The 6,709-nt window shown below is 41.0% G+C and overlaps 1 long non-coding RNA gene across 1 annotated transcript in view; it reads right to left on the reverse strand.

Moving 5' to 3' along the window:
- Window positions 1–5,177, reverse strand: part of LOC123506214 — a 33,640-nt gene extending 28,463 nt beyond the window's left edge. Inside the window, exon 1 of the long non-coding RNA XR_006675378.1 lies at window positions 5,011–5,177. This is a non-coding gene — a long non-coding RNA (uncharacterized LOC123506214). The remainder of the gene's footprint in view (window positions 1–5,010) is intronic.
- Between the last annotated feature and the right edge of the window lie 1,532 nt (window positions 5,178–6,709).

Raw genomic sequence — 6,709 nt, forward strand, 5'->3', positions numbered from 1 at the left:
TTCCAAGGCCACGGAGATGATCAGCGGGATTTCAAGAGTGTTTCTCCAGTTAATAATGTGAAAATCTTATCAATCTGCCTCCAGACCCATAAAAACACCTTAAAAATCTCGTCTAAATTTAGATAAAGCATTTTGAAATAGTGATGATAAAGCATATAAATGTTTGAGAATACGAAACAGAGAGAGAGAGAGAGAGAGAGAGAGAGAGAGAATAAAACGTTGTTTCCCTATACCCCTCCTCCCGCCAAGCACAAGACAGACAGATGGACACAATAAATGCAATACTCGGCCATTCCTACACAAACAAGCAGGGACTATATTAAAAAAACACCATACACAACATAGCTTTCCTTTCACTCCATCTCCTGAACGTTGTAAAATGTATACTTTCATTCCACTCTCTCTCTCTCTCTCTGCTTCCGCCTCCAGTTTAATCTCTGTTATCTGTAATTAGCGGCAGGTGAGTTCAGGTTGTGGGCGTGAGCGTGAGTACTAAAAGTGAACTAAATATGTATAATGTTTATAATGTTTTGTTTGAGGTTTTTATCTATTTTTTATCTATTTTTTTTTTTTTTGGTGCGGGGATGTTGATAATGGTGTTGGTGTTCTCTCTCTCTCTCTCTCTCTCTCTCTCTCTCTCTCTCTCTCTCTCTCTCTCTCTCTCTCTGACTGTTTTACCACTCACCATCCTTCAGCGTAACACAATATCATCACCATACAATACCACCACCACTTTCATCACCACCACCACCACCACCACCATCACCATCACCACCACCACCACCACCACCACCACCACCACCACCACTACCAAGATTCTCAACATTTCAAGGCCACAATACTTTCACAAACTTCTGGTTCGCATGAAAAGACCCGCACCTTGTTATTTTCATTTTGCTACACTTTCTCTCTCTCTCTCTCTCTCTCTCTCTCTCTCTCTCTCTCTCTCTCTCTCTCTCTCTCTCTCTCTCTCTCAGCTATTCTTTTTTTTCCTCTTTTAGATAGGGCGTAAGACGACACTCCTCCTCCTCCTCCTCCTCCTCCTCCTCCTCCTCCTCCTCCTCGTTTCCCAGTAACTTGGGTTCGAGTACTACAAAAGTGACAGATTACCATATTCTAGGAGGAGGAGGAGGAGGAGGAGAAGGAGGACAACAATTAACTAGAGCACTAACAAGTCTAGGTATAAAAGAAGGAGGAGGAGGAGGAGGAGGAGGAGATTGAGAAGGACGATTTACACCATTAAGAAACATTAGAATAAAACAGCAAATAATGGAATAGCAAGGAGAATGAAATTAAGACATGAGAATAAGAAATAAGAACGAGGAAAGAGAAGAGACGGAGATAATAAAGCAGGATTTAAGAATTGGATTACGAGAATTCAAGTGCAAACACGCAAAGCTTCCTCGCAAATTTGTAGAACGCACACACGCACGCACACACACACACACACACACACACACACACACACACACACACACACACACACACACACCGAACAGAATATACAAAGAGTACAGGCTACCGAAAGACAAATATACATGGGGGGGAGGAGGGAAAAGATACAGATTAACCACTTCAGTATAACAACGCGTTTCTTTATTTATTCTGCTTACTATATGGTGATTTTATACAGCTTCAGAAACTTATGTGGGGAATTAAAATAGTGAAGACTCTGGCCATTACTCTGACCACCATAGACCCTACCTAGTGTCAATAAAATGGTATAATCGTAAACAAATCTGAAGGTAAACAGTACTGAAGGGGTAAGAATGAATTAGATAAAAAAGATGGAACAGGATGCAATTAATTCACACCTATAACCTAAAAAAGATCAAGGTAAATATTCTGAAACCTTGTAAAACCTCTTTGGATCCAGTTAATTAAAGTGGAAAAATTATTTAATACTTCCATCATGATTCTGGTAGCAGATTAATAATACTTGTACACAATTAACAGCAAGGAGAAAAAAACATTCTTGAAAACCAGGCTAATCTCAGTAGCCTTTGAAAATTATCACGGTGAGAGATCAAAGTTTTTCTAAATACGAATCATACAGTTAAGGTACCATAACAAAAGAAAGCTCAAGGAAACACTCTTGAAAACCAGGCTAATTTCTGTAGTCTTTGAGAATTGTCACGGTGAGAGATCAAAGCGTTTCTAAATACGGATCATACAGTCAAGTCATAGTAACAAGAGAAAGTTCCCATTTACTCTTTCTCTCTCCAGTTTCTCCCTAAGCGGCTGGGTTTCGGATGCCTGACTTTCGGATCGCGACCTTACCAATGCGCCACCAAACCTCGAGTGGGAGGAAAAGTAGTAAGGTAAAAGGGAACGGAAGGGGTGGGATGGGAAGGAAAGGCTTTGAGATGTACTGAAGTGTCATGGGAAAGGGAGAAAAAGAAGGAGAGTGACAGAAACGAGGAGGGACATAAGGGAAGAACCTAAGAGAGAGAGAGAGAGAGAGAGAGAGAGAGAGAGAGAGAGAGAGAGAGAGAGAGAGAGAGAGAGAGAGAGAGAGAGAGAGAGAGAGAGAGAGAGAGAGAGAGAGAGAGAATATGATAGAAAGTCAAGAAGAGAAGGGTAAAGATGAGGACTCGGAGAAGAGACAACTGGGAAGGAAAGGGAAGACGACAGAACTAGGAAGTGAGGAGGAGGAGGAGGAGGAGGAGGAGGAGGAGGAGGAGGAGGAGGAGGAGGAGGAGGAGGAGGAGGAGGAGGAGGAGGAGGGAGGAGGAGGAGGAAATACAAGGGTACGAATACCTCAGAGAACACCTGTGATAATGACATTTTACCTGCACGCTGAGGAAACGTAACGATCCAGCGTTAATTAACTACACTCAACACACACACACACACACACACACACACACACACACACACACACACACTCGCAGGCGTCAGTCCCCGAGTCGTGTGGTGTCGCCTGCATGTTAACAGGATTTCAGGAACAATAATTATGCCTTCAGATCAGATGCGTAATTCAATCCACGTGCTATCCATGTAGTAAGTCACGCCTAACATTTCCGTATTTCAGACAATGACGTGAGCCAGTATCATTCCGTCCCCAAAATGTCAATACCACTGAACTATCCACACTTGAATTAGTCCTTACCTTTTGTTACTTTACTCGTTAATACAAGTTTGTGGACCCAAAAAAGGAAAACGTAACGAAGACATACACCCCAGACACTATTTGTTATAGACGTAAGACATTGGCAGGGGAAGAGTCATAGTGTTATGCTCTCACTATTAGATAAAATGTCAGAATAACATATACTCAATGTTCATCAGCTGGTGTCCTTTAGAATAAAAATGTGAGAAAAGCTAAGTCCGTCGAGTAATTATAGAGAAGGTGAGTTTTTGAGCGATTTGACGTCAATTACGGAGAAAACAGGTAAGGAAGTTGTTACGTGAGAGCGAGGTAAAGAAGAAAGTTATTACGTACGGTTAGAGTAAGCTAAGGGGAAGTTGATATAAGACGTTAGGGTTAACCGCTTCAGTACCATGACGCGTTATTCTCCCTATTATTTGATTTTATAAAGCTTCAGAAACTCATGTGGGGGATTAAAATAGGGAAGACTGTGGCCATTAATCTTCTCACCTCCACATATCCTTCCTAATGTAAATAAAATAGTCTAATCGAACACAAATCCCAAGGTAAAAATGTTTCAGTATTGAAGGAAGCTGAGAAGAAATTTGTTACCAAGCTGGGGTTTACTTGGCAACACTGGGACTTGCTCGGGGAGTGGAGAGACTTAGGAGAGGCAAGAAGCGCAAACAATAGGAGGAACTAAACCTAGAAACTGTAAGGTTAGGTTAAATTAGGTTAACAAGTAAAAATAACTATGTAGAAATAATAAGATCATGCAAATATTCAATGGGAAGAAACAAGGGAACGAGTGAATGAGTGTGACGTAGGAGGAGGAGGAGGAAGAGGAGCGAAGGCGGGGCGAGGAGTGTGGAGGGAGAGGCAGGTGAGGAGTAGAACATATGGAAGGTACAAATGTTTCGTAAGATGGTGCAACAAATGGAATAAAAGACACTGATACATATAAATAGGAAGAAAATGACAGCAGAAAGAAAAAAAAAAGGCGGAGACGAACACGGGTCAGCAAAGAGGCGGACGGCGGGACATTTAACAAGGCATTTAACAAGTCTTTTAACTAGGTATTTACATGGCGAGTCTGGTGACGTCACGTACTAGCCTCCCACGGATACCTTTCTGCTCCTTGAGGAAATAAAAATATAAAAAAACACAAGAAAAAGATACACAAATATCCGACATGTAAAGCGAACCAGACAAACGTACTTTCCATGTATTAACTAGAAAAATATAAAGTGAAAGAAAACGGAAAGAGGGATGGGAGTGGGAGGAGTAGATATGCCAGCACTGCTCCTCCCTCCAGCATTACCGAGCTTATCTTTCCCTTCACACAGAGGGTGGCGGTGGCATAGTGGATAAGGTGGTGTACGTCCACGCGGAGGTTCAAATCCACCATGTACAGCATTAAACACTTTATCATTTATCGAGTGGTTTAAAGTTACCTACATGTCACCATGATACCCAGGTTCTAGGTGGTTAGGTGGTTACACCCAAGATGACCTTCGGGGTTGATATGGGCCCTAATATGGGTACCACTATAAATAAAATTGCCTGCGCCAATAATGGGCGGAGCTTAACAGCGCTTCCCATGCACTCTTCGAGTGTGCCTACAGGCGCTATAGGCCTTAACGTAATAAAGAAAAAAAAAATACGACCAATACTTCCTGTACCCGGTAATCCATACACACGCCAGCCCATGTAAGCTCTACCCGCGGGAATATGGATCATAAAACTAGTAATTCCTTCAAAACATTCGGAAAAGTTATCGTGACTCCGCCTCCCCGAACCACCACCCAGCGCCGACCGGTCTTGCGCAACCTAACACACCCAAACATTATCTCAATTTCCCAGTAAAAAATGACCCTCCACAGACCAATGACAAAGGCAACAAGGACATTGACACGTACCTTTTCGTCTGGACACATAAGGGGCATGGGATCTCCTCGAAAATGCACAAAAAATGAGCAAAACACGGGCAGTTTAAACGCAGTCCCTAGACGGCGGTGGCGGAAGGGAAGATTACAGTTGACAGTTGGATTTGGTCCCGAGAAGGAGACGAGATATACGTAATTTGTACCATCTCTCTCTCTCTCTCTCTCTCTCTCTCTCTCTCTCTCTCCAATTTCACGGGAATATCAGCTGAGCGTAATGGAATATTCTACTCGCCATGTACGTATATATATATTCAGAAATCCTTGCGTTCAGAAAGGTCCTAATTGCCACACTGTCATTTTCAGAGGTTGGTACTCCTGTTTCATACTGCGCACTCACCTTTGCCTATTAATTTATATGCGTCATTAATAATTGTACATTGCAATCGCACAAATAAGAACTCCTCTCGGACTATAACTAATTTTCCTTGGCCAGAGAGCAATATAACAATTAAAAGGCAATATATCTGTGTAAGGAAATGATGTTAACAAAGCCCCTGCAGGTACAACTCGGAAATACAGAAGGATATGAGGGAATTGTCAGTTAAGAATCATGAAGTAGTAGCAGTAGTAGTAGTAGTAGTAGCAGCAGTAGTAATAGTAGTAGTAGTAGTAGTAGTAACAGAATCAGAAGTTGTAGTAGCAATGGTAACTAGTAGTAGTAGTAGTAGTAGTAGTAGTAGTAGTAGTAGTAGTAGTAGTAGTAATATTATCAATCTTAATAGACGTAAACAAAGATTTCAGCCATTTTACGACCGTCAGAAAACACGAGAGAGAGAGAGAGAGAGAGAGAGAGAGAGATTCCATTACCAGGGCACCATTATCTAGCCACGCGGGTCGTCTACGCCACTCCCAAGAGAGAGATAAAAGCCAAATAACTTATTGAAATCGCTTCTACTAACCATCCCGAGGGAGGCTGCCACACTATCGACTATTGCTTTATTACTAGCATTACGCGTCATTATAACTATCACTACTTCAATTAGGATGAAGCTGAAGGGTTGTGGAAAGAAGGAGAGGAGAAGAGGAGAGGAGGGGAGGAGAAAGGGAGGGGGAGGTTGATGAATGGGAAGAGTGGAAGAATGGAGGAGAAAAAAAGGGAGATATGAATGATTACTGAAGGTTACAGTACACATTGGAAAGTCTTGTCTAATAATGATGGTTATTATCGTTATTAGTGTGTTTGTTTATCAATATTGTTTTTGTGTCTTTTGTTCTGGTTTAGTGTTTAATTGGTGGAAAAAATGTGTTAGGTTTTTATTTTCTTTTTTTTGGGGGTCGTATCTAATTATCGTTATTGTTTTTAGAGGCAGCATTATTTTTTTTTTTTACTTGGTACAACTTTTATTACTCTGATTTGGTCCTCAATCTCATCATTATTGTTTTGCTGATTATCTACTTTTTTGCCTTACTTAAAAGTTTATTATTCCCTATTCATCTTTTTTTTTTTTATGCAAGACGGGCAAACTAGCCAAGGGGAAGAAAAAAATACAAAAAAAGGCCCACTTAGAAAAAGGCTCACTTATCTTCTTTTCATCTACATCTTTTATTTTTCATACTTAACATTATAAGTAGTTATCATTTCAATCTCTGCCATTTTTTCTTTTTAATGATTCACATTCTCTTGGTGCAACTATTACTATTTCATTTTGCTCTTCAATCTTATCATCATTGT

Source organism: Portunus trituberculatus, chromosome 19, assembly GCF_017591435.1.
Source record: "Portunus trituberculatus isolate SZX2019 chromosome 19, ASM1759143v1, whole genome shotgun sequence".
Taxonomy (NCBI): domain Eukaryota; kingdom Metazoa; phylum Arthropoda; class Malacostraca; order Decapoda; family Portunidae; genus Portunus; species Portunus trituberculatus.